Source organism: Phoca vitulina, unplaced genomic scaffold (genome assembly GCF_004348235.1).
Source record: "Phoca vitulina isolate PV1807 unplaced genomic scaffold, GSC_HSeal_1.0 scaffold5, whole genome shotgun sequence".
Lineage (NCBI taxonomy): Eukaryota > Metazoa > Chordata > Mammalia > Carnivora > Phocidae > Phoca > Phoca vitulina.
In genome coordinates this window covers 12,848,542-12,871,589 of record NW_022589708.1, presented here as the reverse complement: position 1 = coordinate 12,871,589, position 23,048 = coordinate 12,848,542, and the positions used below count along the sequence as shown (strand labels likewise).

The 23,048-nt window shown below is 45.5% G+C and overlaps 1 protein-coding gene across 3 annotated transcripts in view; it reads left to right on the top strand.

Moving 5' to 3' along the window:
* The first annotated feature begins 8,812 nt into the window (after positions 1-8,812).
* Positions 8,813-23,048, top strand: part of FARP1 (FERM, ARH/RhoGEF and pleckstrin domain protein 1) — a 271,435-nt gene continuing 257,199 nt past the window's right edge. For 2 of the 3 annotated variants that reach the window (XM_032402723.1, XM_032402721.1), the window contains exon 1: positions 9,528-9,787. The gene's annotated coding sequence lies outside the window, so the exon portion shown is untranslated. Of the gene's footprint in view, positions 9,116-9,527; positions 9,788-23,048 lie in introns of those variants that run through there. The other variant, XM_032402722.1, reaches the window with a different exon arrangement.

Here is a 23,048-nt window from a genome sequence, read left to right as displayed (position 1 = left end):
CTTTGGGTCTAAAATGAGTCTCTTGCAGACAGCATATTGATGGGTCTTGCTTTTTTATCCAATCTGATATCCTGTGTCTTTTGATTGGGGCATTTAGCCCATTTACATTCAGGGTAACTATTGAAAGATATGAATTTAGTGCCATTGTATTGCCTGTAAGGTGACTGTTACTGTATATTGTCTGTGTTCCTTTCTAGTCTATGCTACTTTTGGGCTCTCTCTATGCTTAGAGAACCCCTTTCAATATTTCTTGTAGGGCTGGTTTGGTGATCACAATTTTTTTTAGTTTCCATTTGTCCTGGAAGCTTTTTATCTCTCCTTCTATTTTCAATGACAGCCTAGCTGGATAAACTATTCTTGGCTGCATATTTTTCTCATTTAGTACCCTGAATATATCACTCCAGTCCTTTCTGGCTGGCCAGGTCTCTGTGGATAGGTCTGCTGCCAATCTCATGTTTCTACCATTGTAGGTTACATATCTCTTCTCCCGAGGTGCTTTCAGGATTTTCTCTTTGTCTCTGAAACTTGTAAGTTTTACTATTAGATGTCGGGGTGTTGACCTATTTCTATTGATTTTGAGGGGGGTTCTCTGTGCCTCTATTCTTTTCTTTTTAAAGATTTTATTTATTTATTTATTTATTTATTTATTTATTTATTTATGAGAGAGAACCAGCAGGGGGAGGGTCAGAGGGACAGGGAGAAGTAGACTCCCCACTGAGCAGAAAGCCTGACCCAACCTGGGGCTCAATCCCATGACCCATGAGATCATGACCTGAGCCAAAGTCAAGAGTTAGCTGGCCACTCAACCAACTGAGCCACCCAGGGGCCCCTAGTATTTTATTCTTTATAAGAGCTTTGTTGAGTTAAAATTCATATACCATACAATTTACCCATTTTTAAAAAAGATTTATTTATTTATTTTAGAAAGACATGGGGTGGGGCAGAGAGAGAGAGAGAGAGAATCTCAAGCAGATTCCAAGCAGAGCACAGAGCCCAACACAGGGTGAGATCTCATGACCTGAGATCATGACCCTGAGACCATGACCTAAGCCAAAAGCAAGAGTTAGATGCTTAACTGACTGAGCCACCCAGGCACCCCCAATTCACCCATTTACAGTGTACAATGCAATGGCTGTCAATATATTCACAGAGTTCCACAACCAACTTTAGAACATTTCGTCACCCCAAAAAGAAACCCCAGACCCTTTAACAGTCAGTTCCCATTTCCCTCCAATTCCTCTAGCCTGAGGCAACCTCTGACCTTCCTTTCTCCATAGATTTGCCTATTCTTGAGCTTTCCCATAAATGCATTCATATGGTCTGTGGTCTATTGTGACTGGCTTTTCACTGAAGCGTGTTTTCTAGGTTCATGGATGTTGTAGCATGTCAGTACTTCATTCCTTCTTATTGCCAAACACTATTCTGTTTATAGATAGGTCACATCTGGTTCATCTGTTCATCATCTAATGGACATTCAGGTTGTTACCATGTTTTGGCTATTATATAATAGTTCATATGAACACTCATGTAAGTTTTTATGTACATATGTTTTGGGGTGCCTGGGTGGCTCAGTCAGTTAAGCATCTGACTCTTGATCTCAGCGCAGGTCTTGATCTCCTTGATCTCAGGGTCTTGAGTTCAAGCCCCACATTGGACTCCACACTGGGCATGGGGCCTACTTAAAAAAAAAAAAACAACATATGTCTTTTCATTTCTCTTGGGTATATACCTAGAAGTGGAATTCATCATTTTATGATACAAATTTCAAGCATACAAGATGAAAAATTTTTATAGTGAACATCTTTCTAGCCACCACCAACATTCTATAATTAACATTTTATTCTCTTTCCTTTATCACCTATCTATTTCTCTCTCGAACTAGTCATCCATCAGCTGACCTTCCTTTTAAATCTATTTCAAGGTAAATGGCATAAGTATTCTTCCTCCTCAATACTTCAGCATGAATAGCATTCGCCAGAATTCAATATTTGTTCTGTTTCATTTCTTTTGTGGTAATGTTTACATATGATGAAATGCACAGATCTCAAAGTCTATACTCACTAGGTTTAACCCAAACTTCTGGCAGGACAAATACATTATAATCACTCCAGAACATTTTCTCCCATGGTCCTCCCCAGTCGATCTCCATCCTCTGCCCTTCAAAGACAAGTTCCATTCTGAGCTTTTCTCTATGGATTTGGTTTGCCTATCATAAAACATCATACAAATAGAAAAGTATAATATGTACTTTGTGTGTGTGTGTGAAGTTCCTTTCTCAGCAAAATGTTTTTGAGATTCATCCATGTTGTCAATAGTTTATTCCTTTTTGTTATTGAATTATGAATTTGTTGTATATGGATATACCATGACCTACTTTTCCATTCTCCTTTGATGGCCATCTATTTGCCCCCTCCACCCCCAATTTTTTTTTTTTTTAGTTTTATGAATAAAGCTGTTGTGAACATTTTTGTGCAAGTCTTTTTGTGGACATATGTTCTTGTATTTCTTGGGCAAATACATAGGAGTGGAATTACTTGGTCTTACAGTGAGTGTATGTTTAAATTTATAAGGAACTGCCAGACTTTTTCCCAAAGTGGTTGTGCCATTTTACATTTTTATCAGCAATGTATGAGTTTTAGTTATTCTATCTCCTCATCAAATTTTGATGTTGGTAGTCTTTTTAATTTTAGCAGTTCTAGTGGATGAACAGTATGTCTCATTGTGGCATTAATTTGTGTTTCTCAGACTGATAAGAAGCTCTTTCATTGCTGGCTCTTCGTATGCCCCCTTTTGTTAAGTGTTCAAATCTTTTGCCAATTTGTTAAAGTTTTACTATCTTAAATTATAGAGCAGTCCTGAAGAACCACTGATAATATACAAATCTGCTCTATTTTAAAGCAATTCTAGGAAAGGAAAATTTTCTCTCTCTCCTTTTGCTTTTTTCTTTTTGTTTTCTTTTCTTTCTTTTTTTTTTTGGTATGGCATCAATCCTAACTACAAGAACTTAATTGACTTCAGTTTACTGTCACTTAAGTCCATTTCTCTTGGTTACTCCTCATTCAGATTTAAAACAGAAATATTTAGAGATAATTTGTGATTAGGCATTGCATACTTATGTAGGTTATGCTTGAATGTGCAACGAGGATTTTAATTTGTTAAAGGATAGAAATTACTTCATAAATAATTCCTCCTTATTCCTCCTTTCCCCTAGTATTCTTAATCTGTATGAAAGGGTAGAGGAATAATTCAACCAAGTACTAGTTTATGGCTACATGTGTCTACCTTCAACTCCATTACTAATAAGCTGAAGAACAGGGCTCGTGCTGGGAAAAGCAATATCCCACGGCTTAGGAAAAAGGTGTGGTTGTATTTAGGATTTACTTTCTTTTCAAGGATTAAGAACTGTATTTAAGCAGCCCTGATCCCATGAGGGAGGATAAAGAAGATGCTAAAGCCCAATTAGTCGAAAAATTCCCCCCACAGAGCTGGTGGTAATTTTCAGGTTAAGAGGACCCATTACCATTACCTTTAACTGCAGGATTTTTTTTTCTATTTATAATAGTAATAATAGCCAAAATATATGGCTATTAATACTGTAGTGAATGTTAATTCATTTAATTGACACATCAACCTTATAAAGTAGGAACTGTGTTATGCCCATTTTACAAATGAGTTAACAGAAGCACAGAGAGGCTAAGTAACTTACCCAAGCTCACACAGCTCACACAGGCAGAGAAGGGAATTCAAACTCAAATTGCCAGCTTCAGAGACTAGGCTCTGCACCATTATGCTGCCTTGTGCCTTTATATTCATAAATCTAGGACAGCTGGTGAAAAGTATTAAAAACATACTTCTTTTAGAACAGAAAATAGAATAGGATAAAAAGTAAGGACTTTTTCTCATATTTTTTTCCAGTTCACTTTCAAAAGGAAAAATTTAGGAGAAAACCATAGGAAGGTCAAGAGTGCAATGATTTTGAATCTGGCATGTAATCTTGCCTTTTGATTCTCAAAAAAATGAAATGATACAGGGACTCCTGGGTGGCTCAGTCAGTTAAGCGTCTGCCGTCGGCTCAGGTCATGATTCCAGGGTCTTGGGATTGTCCCCCAGTCTGGCTCTCTGCTCAGTGGGGAGCCTGCTTCTCCTTCACCTCCCCACTTGTGCGCTCTCTCGCTCTCTCTCTCGCTATCTCTCTCTCTCTCTCAAATAAATAAATAAAATCTTTGAAAAAAAATGAAATGATACATAAGGGGAAAGTATACCATTGTTGATGTTACTTGAAGCATTTTCACTGTTCAAAATGCATTGAAAACCGAAGTAGGAATGGGGTTGGGGAGGGTATCTCTATCTATCTCTATCTATCCCTACCTATCTACCTGTCTGCACATACACATGTGTATACTCATAATCAAGATGGCAATTCTCTTTGTCTTATTGATCTCATGTATGAAGGCCTGTGCAAAATAACTCTGATGCTTAGTAATCTGTGGTAGGAGTTCTATATGTATTGCATAATTATCCCCTTCTTGAAATTGGACCTTCACACATTTTAAGGCAAAAATAAAGAAAAATGTTCATCCCCCCGCCCCCCAACAATTGCTGCTGAAGATCCATACACCTAATGCATGCTGAAGGATCATCAAAGCATAAGTCAAAGAGGGGCACCTGGGTGGCTCTTGAGTTTGGTGCAGGTCATGGTCTCTGGGTCACACAACATCACCTCCACTCTATTGACTTAAGTCACAAGCTTGTCCAGATTTAAAGGGAGCAGATATAGACCCCCACTTCTCCATGACAGGAGTATCAAAGAATTTGTGGCCATGTTTTAAAACCACCACAGTGGAAGAATGATTTATGGCAGCATCTTTGGAGGGTAATTTTGCAGTATCTACCAAGATGGGTAGCAACTACCTTTTAAGCCAGAAGTGTCCTACATGGACAGTCCCTTGGTTCCTATTCTCTACCTTCTGCCTCCCCACCCCCCATCTCTCCTTAATCTTTTCTTTACCTGGTCTCTGCCATCACCATTGCTATCCCTTCAAAGCCCTCCTAGATCTAGAAACTTCTCTGCAAAATAATTAGGTCCTCATCTCTAGAATCCTTCTTGGATTCTATAAATTTTATAATCTCATGGGTCCACTTCCTGTCAATTGCTTCGTCTGCCAGTCAGTATCTGCTGGTTCCATTAAAGGGGAACGGCTGTGAGTGCTGGCCCTATGGTGGCTGGGCTCCAGAAGGAGTGGGGATCCATTCTGCTGAAATGAAACACAGCTCGAAACCCCAAGATTTTATTTCCTACTTACTCTAAGGGAGATTCATATTCTTCCTATTGACTTAACTTTGGATGTGTGTCTTCTAATTCTATTACTCCTACTATATTATGCTATGTTTGTTAGTTACCCATTGCTGCATAACGAATTACTCCAAAACTTAGTGGCTTAGAACAATGCCATTTATCATCTCATACTTTCTGTGGGTCAAGGATCTAGGCAAGGCTTAGCTGGGTCCTCTGGCTCTGGATTTCTCACAATGCTGCGGTCATTGCAAGGGTCCACTGGGAAGGATCCCCCCCTTCCAAGATCCCTCCTGTGATTGTCATGGGATTCAGTGCCTCAAGGGCTCTTAACTAAGGCCTCATTTCCTTACCAGCTCCCTTTGTTCCTCGCCGCAGGGGTCCTTCATAGAGCACCTCCCAATATGGCGCTGGCTTCATCTAAGGCAGGCAAGAGAGAGGGCCAGCAAGATGGAATTCAGTCTTTTGTAAGCTAATCATGGAAGTGACATCACGTCATGCTTCCATATTCTCTACCTTAGCAGGGAGGCCCTCACTAGGCCCAGCCCTCAGTCAGGGCGAGGGGATGACACAGAATATGAGTATTAGGAGTTACTGCTGGAGCTGCCCACAAGAGCTATGTGCAAATCCCCTCTTCCCTGACTTGGGTTTTAGTGTAGGTTCTCATGTTACTGACAGCGCATATGCAGATCCAGAGATTTGCAACGTCCTGACCCAGAAAGGTCGGGTCTCGGTGGTGTGGTGATATGTTTCCCGGGGAGGGGATGGTGATTATGAAATAAGAAGTTTCTTTTCACTGTGACACGTGATCGCTTTAGCATAAGAGATTTACACACACTTTTTATAAGCTTAGAACATTTTTTAAAAAGATTTTATTTATTTATTTGAGAGAGAGAGAGAGCTCGCGCGAGCAGGGGGAGAGGCAGAGAGAGAAAGAAACAGACTTCCCACTGAGCACAGAGCCCGATGAGGGGCTCAGTCCCAGAGATCATGACCTGAGCCAAAGTCAGACGCTTAACCGACTGAGCCACCCAAGGCGCCCCTAAGCTTAGAACATTTCTGGGGACTGTGAACCCCTGGGAAACTGATCTCTGAGAAATGGGACCAGGAATGCGGGGAAGGGTCCCTTATATGCTTTACTTAATACCTTTCTGTACTGCTTATTTAATTCTCCATGTGCATACATTTACTGTAATAAAAAAACAGTTAAAGTTAACAAAGGGAAAAGTTAAGAACAGGGTAACCACTTAATTCAGAACGATTTCTAAATAACCCCATGTGGTGGGATAAAAAGGGGATCTAATTAATTACACATTTTTATAGTCTGAAAGTGAGGCACAAAGGAAAAATGACAAGGGAACACGTCAAGTTTTCAGCGGTTGATTGTCCAGGCCGCAGATTTTGCAGACCAGGTATCTCTGGCTTTTCAGGCAGAGGAATTTAAAAAGTGCTTTCAGTCAGATGAAGTACAAAGCACAGAATGTTCTGGAGAGCTGGAAGCTGGGGGGGTGGGTTCTCTAGCCTCTCCCAGCTGGAGCCCCCAGCCTGCCCTCTTCTCTCTGCTGTATTAACTCTCTCCCCAGGCCTGCAGACCCTCTCAGATTGCCTCCCTGAAAAGTCACCTTGCCTCAAACACGCTGGTAATGTTAAGATAATAAAACAGCATCAGATGTATGATGATCGTACCTGTGCTGAGAGCTAAACACAAACCTTAATTCCAGATGAAAGAAACAGTAGAGCAACATGAAAATGTGTGTCTTCCAAAGAGAATGACCGGGTAAATGTCACTTTTCTAATTTTCAGATTTCTACTGTTTTTTTATCTTTAGTTGTGAAGTACGGCAGAGCACCACGCTTGCCACTCAGTGCAGAACTTGGCCTAGCAAAAAACACAGCACAGGAGGGCTTGTTAGAAATAGCGTCCCAAACTTGGGTGCCTGGCTGGCTTAGTCGGTAAAGAGTCTGCCTTGGGCTCAGGTCATGATTCTGGAGTCCCGCCTTGCGCTCCCTGGTCAGCTGGTAATTTGCTTCCCTACCCCCCCCCCCCCCAACCCCTGCCCGCTTTCTCTCGAATGAATGAATAAAATCTTAAAAAAAAAAAAAAAGGAAATAGTGTTCCACCCTTACTAAACTAGAATCTGCATCTTAACAAAATCCCCAGGTGATTCATGTATACTTTAAAGTTTAAAAAAACAATTGTTCTCAAACTTGGCTTCACATTGGAATCACCCACAGAACTTTAAAAGTACTGAGGCCTGGGTCCCAACCCCATAAATCCTGATGTACTTGGCTGAGGTGAAGTCTGGCCAATGAGTTTTTTTTTTTAATCTTAGGTGATTCTAGGACTCTGAACCATTATGCTAATATAGTGGTTCTCCGAATGTGGGCTCAGCATACCTGCTGAAGGAGCGCAAATTCTCAAGCCCTACCCCAGACCTACAGAACCTGAAACCCTGGGGATGGGGCCTGACAATCTATTTGAGCAAGCCCTGCAGGCCATTCTGACGCGGGCTGACCTTGGGGAACCTGATAAGGTAGGTGTGGGGTGACACTCCAAAATGTCCATTTCTTAGTTTCCATGTGTTCCAGGTGTGAGAGCCAACACTTAGAGAAGCACTGGCCTAAACCCTCTGATCTATGGCTTGTCCAGAGCCACTCAGAGGGTCAGAACCTACTGTTTCTTTTCTTTGGCCACAAACTGCCCAACTGCTGTTTCTTCTTAGGTCTGAGGCCTACATGGCCCTTTTTACTCCCACTTTGATCAAATATGCAAGCGTTAAAAAAAAAAAAAAATTCCGGTCAGTACCTCATACTAAAAATTTGTCTCTTTGCTCCTTTCTAGAAACTACTCACACCTGCTGCCCGCAGGTACCCCCTGTACTTCTAATGAGCCCTGTTGTGCCCACCCACACCGCCACAAGGGGCCCCTGCTCTGCTTCTCTCCGAGTTCAGTTGTAGCCTCTCCCTTGAAACCTATCCACCTGGTTCGAGGCCTGTGAACCCCTCTAAGGCGCAAAATGCCCAGGGTTTTGGAGCCAGCGGCCTTCAGAGGCGGGAAGCTCATGGCCTCGGCATCTAGCAGAGGGTTCCTTGGGGTTCTAACCTGCTGCTGCCCGCCCTTTCTCCTCCACGGGTGGGAAGTCTACAGCGAGGACAGGAAAAGGGGACACCGGGGGCTCAGGAAGGGGGGATAGAGACGGTAAAGCAGGAGTTCCCAGCTGGAGGGTGGGGACAGTGACTGTGTGTCGTCCCCGTCCCCCGCCCGTCCCAGCCGCCTCGGTCCTGAATCTCGCCCCCTCCCCCATTAAATTCCGCAAACCAGCTCCCAACCTTTTCCCTTCCCCGCCGGGGCTTTGCTCCTGTTCCTGGAGGTGGGGCACGTAGGGGTGGGGACTGTCCTGGGAATCGCCAGGTTGGAGGATACGGGGCCGCGGCGCGGGGAGGTGGCAACCGCCCCTTCGGGATTAAGTCTCTCGCAGCCCAGGGTGGTGCCGGAAGCCCGTTCTTGCGGCCTGGGAGGGGAGGGCGCTCGTGGTTCCTTGCAAAACGCCGCTTCCCGCGCGACCACGTGAAGTCCTAGGTGGACACACAGGCACCCCCTTGCATGACCTCAACCAGCGAGTTGCGGAGTCCGCGCCACCGACCGCCTTCCAGCTGCTGCTGGTTTTAGCCGGCGCGCTCCGTCTCGCGCTCTCCCGGTACCGCTTTCCCCCACCGCACAGCGGGACTGGCGTGTCCCTGGTGGCGCAGCGCACTCCCCAGCGCTTCCTGAGCTCCGTTCCGTGCCGCCGCGCGGAGACACGGGTTCTGGCTTTAGGACCAAGTAAGGCACAGATCCGAGGTGGGCTCGCGGGGTTGGGGAGGGGCGTTCCGGGCTGGAGGCCCCCCATCCCCCGGCGCACCTGCCCCCAGGGCGGAGCGGGGCGGGGCGCGCTGGCGCGCAGGTTGCCGGCCCGGACGCTGGAGGGGGCTGTGGCTCTCTCGCTGTCCCCGCGGCTCGCGCGGCGCGGCGCCCCAGCTACCCCCGCCCCCCCTCCGCCGAGGGGCCGGCCCAGGCCCGGGGAGGGGCGCGATCGCCTTCACTTCCCGCTCGCCGGCCTCGGAGGCGGCGGGTCCGGCGCGGGCGCAGGGCTGCGGGCGCTCGGCTGGGGCGCGGGGCGGGGACGCGGCCGCCGCCCGCTTTGCGCCGCTCCTCCCCGCGCGAGCGGCTCTCGGCCCGGCGTCGAGGCGGCCATGGCGACCCTGAGCCCGTTCCCCACCCACCCCGCCTGCTCCGCCCTCCCCTCCGCCCCGCGCCACCTTTGATGGCTCGGACCTCGGCCGGCCACCCCCAGCCCCGCTTGCGCTCCCGCGCCGCCGCAGCCCGCGGGTATTAATAGCCGAGCGCCGCCGCTGCACGCGCAGCCCGGAGCCGCCGCGCCCTCGGCAGCCGGGGGTTCGGAGCTGCTGAGCCGGGAGGCCCGGAGTGGGAGCCGGAGCCGCCGGCGCCGTGGAGGTAGGAGGCGCGGGGCGAACAATGACTGCGGCGGGGCGGGCGGGCGGGCTGGCGGCAACTTGTGCGAGTCGGGGCGCCCGGAGCCGACCCGCCGGCGGGGGGCGCGGGTGGAGGTGGGTGCGTGCCCGCGGGGTCCTGCCCGGAGGAGGCGGGCGGCGGGTGGGATCGGGCTCCCGCCCGCCCGGCCCGGGGCAGCCCCGGCAACAATAGCAGGAGCTCGGGGGCCTCCGGGCTCCGGGCCCCCGTTTGCACTCTTCTCACCTCCGCGGACCCGGGCAGCGGGGCTCCGCGCGCGGCCCCCCCCGTCGCCTCCCCCACCCCGCGGCGCCCTTCCCCCCGCTTTCCTCCCATCCCACCCGGCACGGTGACAGCGCCGGACGCCGCTTCCGGACCTCCGGCCGTAATCTTGGCCCCAGAGGCGGATCGCGGGGCCGGGGAGGTGGCCGCTGGCTTGGGTGCCACGGCGCCGCCGGGTGCCAGCCGCTCGCCCACGCGCGGCGCGAGCACCCCGGTAGGTGACAAAGAGGAACACACCCTCCGCCTAAGTTAGATTTTTGTCTCTCTTTACCGCCTGCCTTTATGGAGAGCAAAGTTTTTTTTTTTCTTCTTTCTTTCAAGCAAAGGACACAGATTTTTGTGGTGAGCATTTCAAAACAACTTCTGATTGTGGTTTTACGATTTAAGTTCCGGAAACTTTAGCTGTGTGATCCGGCCAGACCCTTGAGTGAGTGTGTGTGCGTGTGTGTGTTATATTTGGGGGGGGGGGTGAGTTCCCCGTCATCATTCTGGATTTGGTTTGTCGTTGTCGTTGGGGCCCGGCCGCTGCTGGGATGGTTGCAGGACCCCAGAAAGGAGAGAGGTGGGGCTCACAAAGGAACGAGGACCCTGCTATCGGATCAGCTTCTTGAGAGGTGGGGAGCTTGCCTCTCATCTGGAGCAGTTTAGGGGTCTGAGCCTGTCTGTGGGCCTTCTGGAGTACCATGGTGGCCTCTGGCTGTTTCATTTTATTATTGTTGTTAGTGCCTTTCCTGTTAGCTTCCTAGGTTCACTTGCTCCGCCAGCCCTCCCCAGTTTCCCGCTTTCCCCCTGCCTTGACTTCGGTGGACCCCTGTCTTCCCACCCAGCAGGCAGTCTTCGGAGAGCCAGACCCCTTAATGTGTTTTGCACGTGGTGACTTGCCAAGCCCATTTCGGAACGGCCTTCAGCATTGTCTTGATTTTCTTATTCAGTCTAAACGGGAGAGGAGGGAGACGGGCCTTTTTGGTGCTGAGAGCTTTGAGGGAGTTGCCTTAAAATTTGCCCTCATTGTTCCGATGGGGTGGGCCCTTCTTATATCTCCTGTCTTTGGCTTTCTTCCCTCATTGCACAGCCTGTCGGCTGGGGGTTTACCCTCAGCCTTTCCAAAGGGTTGGTCTTCTGGTGTGTCCGTTTCTGACGATGCACTTCCTATGTGGGTTCAGCATCCACATGGCTCTTTATATTCCTGCAGCATCGTTCTGCAGCAAGGCACCAATATTTGAGTTACTTCAAGCACAACAAAACGTTTGTGTTTTTAGAATGTCTGGCTAATAGATCTGCCTCTGGGTAAAATAAATAGACATTATTGGCCAGTGGCTGGCTCACTGGGCGAAGTGTTGGTGGAGATACTGAGTTGCTGCCTCCCTAGAATCTCTCGTTTCTTCTTTGTGGGCAGGAAACTTGAAATAGTTGAAGATGATGTAGTTGTGCCCCATAGGGTCACGGATTCTGTAGCGTGCGCCCTGTGAGTTGGTGTGTGGTTGTTCATTTAGGGAGTCTGTCCCTAGGGAAATCCTGGAGTTAGGTTTATAATGCCCCTTTTCACATTGATGGTCTCTTCCTGGAATTTGTATGGTGATTGAATCCCTTGGGTCATAATAGAACACTAATGCTACTCTGTAGCCAAATTTACCAAAAGGAGATTAAAAAAAACCAAAAAAACCTATCCTAGACAATTTTCTTCTGGCATATTGCATTTATAATTATTTTGTGTCTGAAAGGCACCTGGGTGGATGTTTGTGTTTTGTATTTCATTAAAGAAACTGTCCAAGGGAAGTTAAGAATTAAATACAGTATCGAAAGGGTTAGTTTTTTAAAAAGTGGAATTCATCCTCTCCACCTCAGGGAGCACAGCAGAGTTTAATTCATTTGGAAAATGATACAAATTTTTAAGGAGGGTGCCTGCGATAACCATCACAAGAGAAAAGCTTTTTCCACCCTAGAAGAGGTTAGAGACCACTGGAGAAAGGGCAAGTGCCCAGTCTTTGTGTGCGGAACGCTCTATAGGAAAGGTGACATTGTGGTTTTCCCAGAGGATGGGGCAAGTTTGGTGGATGTGTAGGTCCTGGGCCAGTGATTTGGTGGCACTGAGAACCAGGCATTTGAAACCAGCCCTTTTGTAACTGGCCTGGCTTATCGCAGAGAACTGCCTCGTGTTTCTGAGAGTAAGGAAAAATGCTCCAGAAAGGAGAGAGGCCCCTATAATCTCCGAATATAGTGGCTGGCTCGTCATTGCCACTTTGGGAGCACAGGTGTTTCAGGTGCTGGGTGCCATTGCGTGGGAGGGGAAGGGCCAGGCTTTTGGGTTCCCGTGGCTGCCCCTCTCCTGTTGTGGGGTGCTTTCAATTGAAAGGCAGGGCTCTCCGAGCCTGGCTATTGAGTGAGAAGCGAGCGGTAGGTCAACTTCTCTTTCTGGCTTTTTAATGGGTAGGGTTTCTGCTGCGGCCTGCGTTTCTGCCAGGTTACCCCGTTAACCACTTCCACATGTCCTGAAAGATCAGAGCCCGACGGTTTCCCTTCAGATCACTCGAGATACTGATTTCACCAGCCTTTTCATGCCAAATGCTGCCTGTGTTTTTACAAGAAGCCCCCGGAAGATGTTTAGTTTTAAGTGGAGAAACTGGCTTTTTTAGGCTGCCCTTGTTCTAGTTTCAGGCAGTTAAAATGTGTTGCCAAGTGGATACTCTAAGCAAAAGTGGGCACTTGATCGATATGAAATATGGTGCTCTCGGCTTTTGATATTTGTGAAATAAGCCAGGGAGCATCAAGTACAACGTGACTGAAACTGAGTGCACGCACAGCGCTGGCTGTGAACCCAGCTCCGGATGGCAGTTTTCTTATTTTAACGGGGGATGGAAATATTAGACAAAGTAAGATTGGCAAATAAAGGAGGTGGGAATTCATCATTTGCACTGAATTAATTTCATGTGTAAAATTGTCATATTTGTGCATACATTTTCAAACAAAGGAGCCACGGGCCAAACTAGATTGCTTTCAACTCTATTACGACAGTATTTCTTACCATGAGAGTAACGTCGTGCTGCACATAGACTTTGGCTTCCCGACAAGATATCTGGTAAAAGAAGACTTATAAATCCAGTATTACGGTGAGTTTCATTTTTTGTTCTCATCCTGTTAACTCAGGATCTAGAATACGCCTGGCACAAAGCACTCCCTTGGGAAATACTTGCAGTGAATAAGTAAACCTCGTTTTTGATGTCCTTTCCAGTTAATGTTTAAAGTTTTTTAAGGTCGCTGTTCTGGGAATTTGAAATTTGATATTTGATTTTGTTTCCGTTTCGTTCTAATTTAACAATTTAAATTAACCTTTAGGGGCGCCTGGGTGGCTCGGTTGGTTAAGTGTCTGCCTTGAGCTCCACGTTGGGCTCCATGTTCAGCGGGGAGTCTGCTTCTCCCTCTCTCTCTGCCCCTTCCCTGTGCTCGTGCTCTCTCGCTCTCTCTCAAATAAATAAAACCTTTAAAAAAAATTAACCTTTAATGCTGGGTAATACTGTAAAAAGATACAGCCTCATTAAAAAGCAAAACTTAGACCTAAAAGCATGAAGAAGAAAGCAGAACTTCTCTAAGAAGCTAGCTTCTGGGAAAATTTTCCTTCTTCCTGGCATCTATTTTCTAGAAGTTTTATTAGTGAGCATCCGTTGGTGGTAACCTCTGTGTTTGTATGCCTTTAAATATCTTTGCTCTGGAACAATAAATGCCCTGGGTGTGCAATTCTGGATTGCTGTTGTATTAATCAGCTGTCTTCTGGTTCCATTGTTGTTGCTGCAGTATCAGCTGTCAGGCTGATTGTTTTTTGTGAGTAGTCTGTCTTTTCTCTCTGGCTCCCCTTTTTATTATTTTTTTTTAAGTAAGCTCCACACTTGGCGTGGAGCCCAGTGGTGGGGCTTGAACTCAGGACCCTGAGATCAAGACCTGAGCTGAGATCAAGAGTCAGATGCTTAACCGACTGAGCCACCCAGACGCCCCTCTCTCTGGCTGCTTTTAAGGTTCTTTGGAGTTCTGTAGTTTTACTATGTCGAGGTACAATTTCTTTTCTCCTTGACTTTGATTCTCCCATCCTCTCCTCCTCTTGCTCTTCCCTCCTCCTCCCTACTCTCTCCTCTCTACTCGTCCCTCCCATCCTCTTTCTTTTGCCCAGTAGCATTTCAGGGTCTGGGCATGCCACCATGTGTCTACTCCTTCACCTTTGGCCACTCTGGTCCTTTGGTTTGGGCTCTCACGCATGAAGCTGTATGAACAGTTGTGAACAAGTCTTCATGTGGAGATCTGTTTTGAATTTTGTCACTGGGTCCTATAATAAGTACATGCTTAACTTTGTAAGAAGCTACAGTCCCAAGTGTTTGTACCATTTTACATTCCCCAGTGACATCTGAGCATTCCAGTTACTGTAATCCCCAGTAACACTGGAAATTGTCAGTCTTTGTCATTTTAGCCATTCTGGTGGATGTGTCCTTGTGACTCATTGGGGTTTAATTGTATATTTCCCTGATGGCTAATGATCGCTTTTCATGTGCTTATTGGCCATTTGTGTATCTTCTTTTGTCTATTAAATCTTTTGTCTTTTCAGTTGTTTTTTTGTGTGATCATTTTACATAGCTTTTGAGTATAAACTGCACATCCTTAATGTCATCTTATTTTATAGTTGTGGAGATTCTTTATATATCCTGGATACAAGTTCTTTGTTAGATCTGTGTATTGTGAATATTTTCATCAGTCTCCTTTTTATTTTTTGATGGTATCTTTTGAAAAAGGAAAAGTTATTAGGAAAACATTGTACATGATCTAATTATTGAACTTATTAAAGGTCAGGGAATCTATTCAACTTTGGAAAAATAACACGTTTTTATGTGTAAGGCTTAGGCTAGTATTCCTCTTTTCAAGAGGTTGGCCTCCATTTACTTTGAGGGTGATGGAGCAGTTTTTTTCTTACTTAACTAAAACTGAATTGAAGAGACTTAAACCTGAAAGAGAAAATACTGGCTTATTTTGAAAATCTGAGGAAACAAGTGTTTAAGATTATGATCAAATAAATAGGTTTCTTTTTTTTTTTTTAAAGGTTTTATTTATTTGACAGAGAGAAAGACAGCCAGAGAGGGAACACAAGCAGGGGGAGTGGGAGAGGGAGAAGCAGGCTTCCTGAGGAGCAGGGAGCCCGATGTGGGGCTCGATCCCAGGACTCTGGGATCATGACCTGAGCCGAAGGCAGACGCTTAACGACTGAGCCACCCAGGCGCCCCAATAAATAGGTTTCTAAAATTCAGAGTTGAGTTGTATTTGTAATTCAGCACACAGAAGGATTACAGGAAAGAAATATTTTTGAAATCAATACAAAAATGGAGCCTTGGGTAAAAGCAAGATGTAACATTTTACATTTTTTTAAATTTTTATTTCTTTCTTAATATTTATTTATTTGAGAGAGAGAGAGAATGTGTGCGTGCACACGTCGGGGGAGGGGCACGGGGCAGGAAGAAGGAGAGAGAATCTCCAGTACACTTACCGCTGAGAGCGGAGCCCCCAGATCATGACCTGAGCTGAAATCAAGAGTTGACACCCCACCGACTGAGCCACCCCAGTGCCGCAAGATGTAACATTTTAAAAAGAGGTCAGAGTGGCATATATAGGCATATGGAGTTATGAAAGGGCTTTAGTTCCTCTATTTTGGCAGGAATTCTATCTTGTTGTCTGTGTTTTCTCTTTATTTTCTGAACCAGATAACAAGCATTGTTTGGTCAGAAAGTATATTTTCCCAATTTTTGTTTCTCCTGCCCAGAGAAGGTAAATAAATATTGGTTGATCTGAATTACAATGTGTGTGTAATGAACACCCCATGACATTTGAGACTATAGGAGGTAGAGGGTGGTATCAGAGGTGGCAAGAGTTGGGAGCGTAGGTACTGGAAGCACACAGATCTGCCCAACCATGATTGTGATGTTGGGCAAGTTACTGGTGCTCTTTCCCACAAATCTGAAGGGCACCTTTCAGAGTGCATTTATCTTAACATGGTAGAATGTCTGGCCAATAGTTGAATCCATCAAACATTCAGTTGCCTCCAGGAATAGTAAGGGGCTGCCAGTTTGGTATCTCAGCTCGTGGTATCATCAAGGACCCAGGTTCTTTCTGTCTTTTCACCCTGCCATCCCCAGCATGTTGCTTTTCGTATTTGGGCTTGTTGCCTACTGGGTAATTAGGCTGCCGCTGCCTAATTAGCTATTATGACTAATGGCTGTGGCAGCTTCATTCTCTCACACATCTAGTGTTGTCAGGTCAGTAAAGGCACATCATCATCAAGCCAGATCCTTCCCAGAAGTCTCCAACATCTAGGAGGTCTGTGAAGGGGGTTCTGGGAAATGCTGTGCTCTTAAAAAGAGACCCAAGGGGAAAAAAAAAAAAGAGAGACCCAAGGACTAGACTGTGATGCCCGGAGCCACAGCAGCCGTGTTGTGATCAGCCTTGGGATGAAGGCAAGAGGATGATGGAGCTGAAAGATGGAACCAGAGTCCTTGTGGGTGTCACTGAGTCATTGATCTTCCTGCACCTGGAGCTTAGTATTCTAAAGAATAGTAAATTTTATATACTGAATAATACAAACCTGGACTTCGTGTGCTAAATAATAATTTTACTGTTACTGCCATCCAAAGCATCTTGGCTGATGCACTAATTAGAAGACTTTATTCTTTTGCCATTTGCCATTATCTCTGAGAAAACATGTTTCTCCCTATCAATTATGTGGAAAGTGATTTAGTGGTCCTGTCAGATCTCTGTGAGAGGTGAACTCTTTATTTATTTGATATTGTGTGTAAATGTTGCAACTAAATCAGCATGAATTTTACCTTTCTTCTTTTTTTTTTTTTTTTAAAGATTTTATTTATTTATTTGACAGAGAGAGACACAGCGAGAAAGGGAACACAAGCAGGGGGAGTGGGAGAGGGAGAAGCAGGCTTCCCGCAGAGCGGGGAGCCCGATGCGGGGCTTGATCCCAGGATCCTGAGATCATGACCTGAGCCGAAGGCAGACGCTTAACGACTGAGCCACCCAGGTGCCCCTTACCTTTCTTCTTAAGGTGGCCTTGTAGGACATCTGTTTGGAATTGATCATTTGGCAGTTTGGATTACAGGAAATACTTGAACGCGATATTTTATTTCTTTAAGAAAAAATGATGGCGGTACCCTCAATTTTTTGTCTACCTAGAATGGCATTTACCTGCACATTTAATATTGCTTAGGAGATTTTTGAGGACATAATTAATATCATCCTTTATAATCCCATTAGAGCTTTTGGTTCTCTGGCATCAGATCTTATTGGGGGCCAATGTTATTAGTGGAGTTGAGCTACTTGAAAATGTCAGGATTTGGGTAAGCCAGAGGTTTACCAAATTAAAAAATTAGACAGAAATATTTGTAAAGAAAAGTTAAATGATTTCATAATAACCTTAATATTAAGCAAATAAATTGAATGTAAAATAGCCAGGTGAATGAAATGCAGACTGTGGAGCAATAATATTTCTATTTTCATTTAATTGATACAACTTTTAAAAAGAAGTGTGATCATCTCCTCTACCCCCCCTCCCCCATTACCATCACGGGGGCCAATTGACCAGGGTAATTTGCATATTCACTGCTGTTTTATTTTTACTCTAGTTTATGTAAGGGCCTTATCAAGTCAACAGATATTTATGAACATCTGTTGAATATACTGGTTACCATTGGTGCCACAAAAATAAGGCTCAGTCCTTGCTTTCGGAGGATAGCATCCAGGGTGGATGGGAAAAGTGTCTAGGTAATTAGAATAAAAGGTGAAGTATGACAGTAACTTCGTAAAAGGTATAGTAATGGTGGAAGTGTTAGGATAGTAAGGCTGTGAATTCTGAGGGGAAGAAGTGGCATTTGAGCTGAGCTTTAATTAAAGAAGTATGTTTTTGTTTGTTTATTTTAGTGTTCACTTTGTAGTGTGTTATTTTTTTTTAAACATTTATTCATTTTAGAGAGAGGGAGGAAGCACGCATGCAAGTGGGGGGAGGGGCAGCAGCAGAAAGAGAATCTCAAGCAGACTCCCTGCCGAGTGTAGAGCCTGATGTGGGGCTTGATCTTACCCCTGTGATCATGACTGAGTGGAAATGAAGAGTCAGAGGCTAACCTGATTGAGCCACTTTGTAGTGTGTTACTGTAACAGGATTAGGAAAGTATTCACATATGAGACAGAAAGTCAAAATCCCTTGTAATCCTGCCATTCAAAGATTATGAAAATTAGAAATTGGTTTATTTCCATTTGACTTTTGGCAATATTTGGTATATTTGAAGTTTTTTTTTTTGCTTTTTTAAAAATTAAATTTATTTATTTGTCAGCACAAGCGGGGGAGTGGGAGTGGGAGAGGGAAAAGCAGGCTCCCCGCTGAGCAAGGAGCCCAACGTGGGACTCGATCCCAGAATCCTGGGATCATGACCTGAGCCGAAGGCAGACGCTTAACTGACTGAGCCACCCAGGCATCCCTATCTGAAGTATTTTTACTTATATATGCAAACATAGATTTTTCGGAAATTGAGAGCATGATGCATGCACATCCAGAAGCCACTTTTTTCCCCTTTCACGTTGAGGGTTTTCCATATTGAGTTTTCTTTGAAATGAATATGTTTAATGCCTCTGTGATGTTACTGTTCTGTGGTTCTGATGTAACTAACATGGCCCTTTATGGGTCATTTTTTTGTTTGCAGGATTTTGCCACAGTGACCACGTGTGCATAAATCTATGGTAGGAGGGTCTCTAGGTCTCTTTTGTTGCAAGGGACAGAAGCCCCGCTTGAGCCACAGGATGCAGAGTAGGGGTATGTCTTAGTTTTCAGTACCAGCCTGAGAAAGGGCAGAGGTGGATGGGTCTCCAGCATAGAGACCCTGATCCAGAGTCAGCCCCCGTGGGGTTTCCCTCCTCGTGTCCTGACTCTGGTTTTTGCCGGGCATCACTTTCACTTTCTGGGTTACCCTCTCCCCTGGCATCTTGAGCAGGACAGACAGTTTGGTGGTGGTGGTGGGGAGGGCAGGAAGTATAGCATCCGTGGTACCTGCCTCAGAATCCGAGAGACCTCCAGTCATCCTGGCAATTCATCACACCTTCGAGCATTTTCAGTTCCCCTGGGAGACGTGCTCAGCCTGCCCCCACGGTGATGAAGTGTGGGATCATGTAGAGAATGTGAACCTCTACCCTCACCTCCCAGGGGAGGACTCTTGCGGGACCACTCTTATGGGGGGGTGTGTCTGGGGCAGGGGGCCAGGGAGACATGAGATGGGGCCTGGACAGCATGAGCCTTTCCAGATGGATAGGATTGATAGGCAAAATGAGGGAGGGAAGAACAAAACAAAACCACCTTTCTGGGGGAGGGACCAGCAGGAAAGGGAATGGCAGGAATGTAAAAGCAATTTTCTCTGCCCCACTTCCTCCCAGGGCTGTGCAAAGCTCCGCAAGTTCACTGTCACCTAAATGTTGATATTTGTGCTCCAAGAGCAGCGGCTCTACCCTAAGGATCCCTTACGAGGGGTGCCATAAGTAGTTTGTCACTTGTTATATATTATCCCCCCGAGCATGTTGCTTGTACTCAAATGCACCTTCCGAAGTGGGGAAAAAAAGGGTAGAGCGCGCTCAGGGCATGCATATCGCATAACTGGCCTGTCTCTGAGGTTGAGAAAGGCCCACAGTAGAGTCAGGAGCCCTCCACTAGGCCGGCATGTGCAGTGTGCAGGCTGCTTTATTTTCTTCTAACTTGGGGAGAATTTTTACCTGCCTGCTTTTCCCTGTTGTTGGTCGAAAGCGCTTAACCAGCAGAGGTGCTAGTTCTTCGCAGTCCTAATCAGCCCCCAGCAGAACATTTGTAACACATCCAAGTCGTGCCTATTTTTCCCAGTCCCGATTAAAGCAGTGCCTATTTCTGAGTTCCATTGGCACACCTTTTGGAAGAGTGCATCCAGAAGCACATAGAACGCTCATAGGGAGGGCGGGGGGTGTGTGGCAGGGGTGCCAGAGGGCATAACTGGTTCATACAGATGTGCGAGGAGCTATTCCCTGATGTGTGAATCTTACTCTTTTCACCAGTTAGTTCCTAGAGGTCGGGGGCCGTGTGTCCAACTTCCCTTTTTTTCTTCCAGGCCCTTAAAAAAAGAGCCTGTCTTTGATAGATGAAAGGAAATCTTATCATAGGATCGTGGGCGTCTGGGAAATCACAACTCTTTAAATTCTTAATGTCTTCACAAGTTACAAAGAATAAAACCGATCTTACTTTTAACAGATCTATTGAGCACCTTTCATAAGGTAGGTACTATTCTTGACATTCACACCAGTGAACGAAACAGACCCAAAAAAATCCTTGTCTTCAAGGGGACCGTGTATATATATTTTTGTCCAAATGGAGACGTTTTTGATACCGAAAGGAGGTGTGGACTGCTTGGGGCACCAAGGCAAGAGGTGTCTTATCTGGATGGTCGCCCTCATGCTTGAGAGCAACTCAGAATGGGGGGCTCATTTCCCAGGGGCTGTCAGATGCCTTTGGGACAGTCTGGGATGGATCTCGCTAATCTGTGGCTTAAGGGATGAACTGCACCATATACCCAGCCAGCGAACGTTTATTGAGAGCCTGTAGAGTTTTATCTGTGTTCTAAAAGGTCTTGCTCCCAGGCAAGAATGTTTATAGGGACATAAAGCAGGGGGGGGATTCGTCCTCAACTGTAGAGGAAAATAATGAATGGTAATCGGTTGAAAGAAGGTAGACTCCTAAGATACAAATCATGGATTCTGAATAACTGGCTTGTAAAAGTCCTTGCGATCAGCGTTTTTTAAAGAATTGGAAATCAAGAGGGCCCTGGGCCCTGAGGGTGATTTAAGAAAGGATATATATATATCTTCTTAAGGGAAAAAGGAATTGAAATTGCTTCTAAAGGAAAGTGCATAATGCATCTATTTTTTAAAAAATCAAGATTGAGTAAAAACGACCTTTTTCCCCCCATATACAGTTCTGTGAGTTTTACCGTATGAGCCGATGTGTGTGAACAATAATACACTCAGGACATGGAACCCTGTCAGACAGCTCAAAAAATTCCCGCACATCGCCCCTTTGTACTCACTGTCCTGCTTCTCCAGCCTCTGTTGACATTGGTCTTTGCTCCGTCACTGTTGCTGGGTCTTTTCCAGAGCGACGTATGAATGGAATCATAGAGCATGTAACCTTTTGAGACTTCTCACTCAGTGTAATGTCTTTGAGGGTCTTCTGAGCTATTGGGAGCATCTGTGGTTCTCTCACTTCTGTTGCTGAATCCTAGTCCACTGTATGGGCGTACCAGAGTTTGGGTAGCCATTCACTTGCTGAAGGACATTCGGGTTGTTCCCAGTTGGGGGCAGTTATGAATACAGTGACTATAAATGTACAGCTGCTATCAACTTTCACAGATAGTTGTTTTTTTTTTTTTAAGATTTATTTATTTATTTATTTATTTATTTATTTAGAGAGTAAGTGCGAGCAGGGTGGGGGCAGGAGAGGGAAAGAGAGAATCTAAAGCAGACTCTGCTCTGTGGAGCCTGACGCAGGGTTCGATCCTACGACCTTGAGACCATGACCCGAGCTGAAACCAAGAGTTGGATACTCAATGGACTGAGCCACCCAGGTGGAGGTTTCATGCATAGGTTTTGATGTGAACATAGTTTTGAATTCTCATGGACAAATACCCAGAAGTGGAGTCCTCATCAGCACTTGATATTGTGAACGTTTTTTATCTTAGCCATTGTAATAGGCGTGTAGTGGTATCTCAGCATAGTTATGTTTATTTAAAAAAAAAATGCTGAAAACACACCTTTAAAAGACATGGCTAAACAGTTTCCTGGACGACACTGCACAGACTTAATGAACTCTCTCAGCTTCCTGTTTTATGAAGGGGTAGACCCAAAAGGACCATTGTGCAAATAAAATCTGAGTCCCAGAGTGTAATAGTACCAGCAAGTAGATGTAAGGTGTCAGTCCTGGTGGTGCTTATCTCAGAGAACTGATAGGGTGTATAGCTTTGATTTCAGTAACTATTTTGTTCAATCTCTCATACTGTGCTAATAATTAAGAAACAAAATTACAGAAGCTACTGAAAGGCAGTGTAGATATGGAGAAAAGAATGTAGGCTTCAGGGCATGTATTAATTATCTATTGCTGCATGACAAATTAATCCCAAATAATTAAGTGACTTAAACCAATAGTAAATATTAATTGTTTTGCACAGTTTCTGCAGGTCGGGACCTTGGGAATGGCTGAGTTTCTGTCTGCATGTTTGCAATAAAGATGTCAGTTGGGGCTATACGATCTGCTTCCAAGGACCACCGTAGGCTCTTCTCGGGCAGGATGCTTGAGTGTCCTCGCAAGATGGCGGCTAGCTTCTCTCCGAGTGAGTGACTTAGGAGGAGGCCAAGGTGGATGCTGCCATGACTTTTATGAGCTAGGTTTGGAAGTCATACACTGTCACTTCCACAGTAGTTTTGGTCACCCAGGCCAGCTGTGAGTCAGAGGGCAGGGACTACCCAAAGGTTTGGATGTGTGGAATCCGGCATGGGGCTAAATCCCATGACGCTGAGATCATGACCTGAGCTGAAATCAAAAGTTGGACGCTTGACCGACTGAGCCACCCAGGAGCCCCTCTTTTTTTTTTTTTCTTAACATTTTTTTGTCTAGCTTACTCTCTTATAAGAATACAATATATAACATAACTTAAAAAATATGTGATAATTGACTGTGTTACTGGTAAGGCTTCCAGTCAACAGTAGCTGATTAGTAGTTAAGTTTTTGGGGAGTCAAAAATTATACGTGGATTTTTGCCTATGTGGGGAGTCAGTGCCCCTAACTCCTGCGTTGTTCAGCGGTCAACTGTATATAAGAAGGGACTGCCTAGTGATTTATAAAACACTCATGACACGGTAGGTATTATTTGTA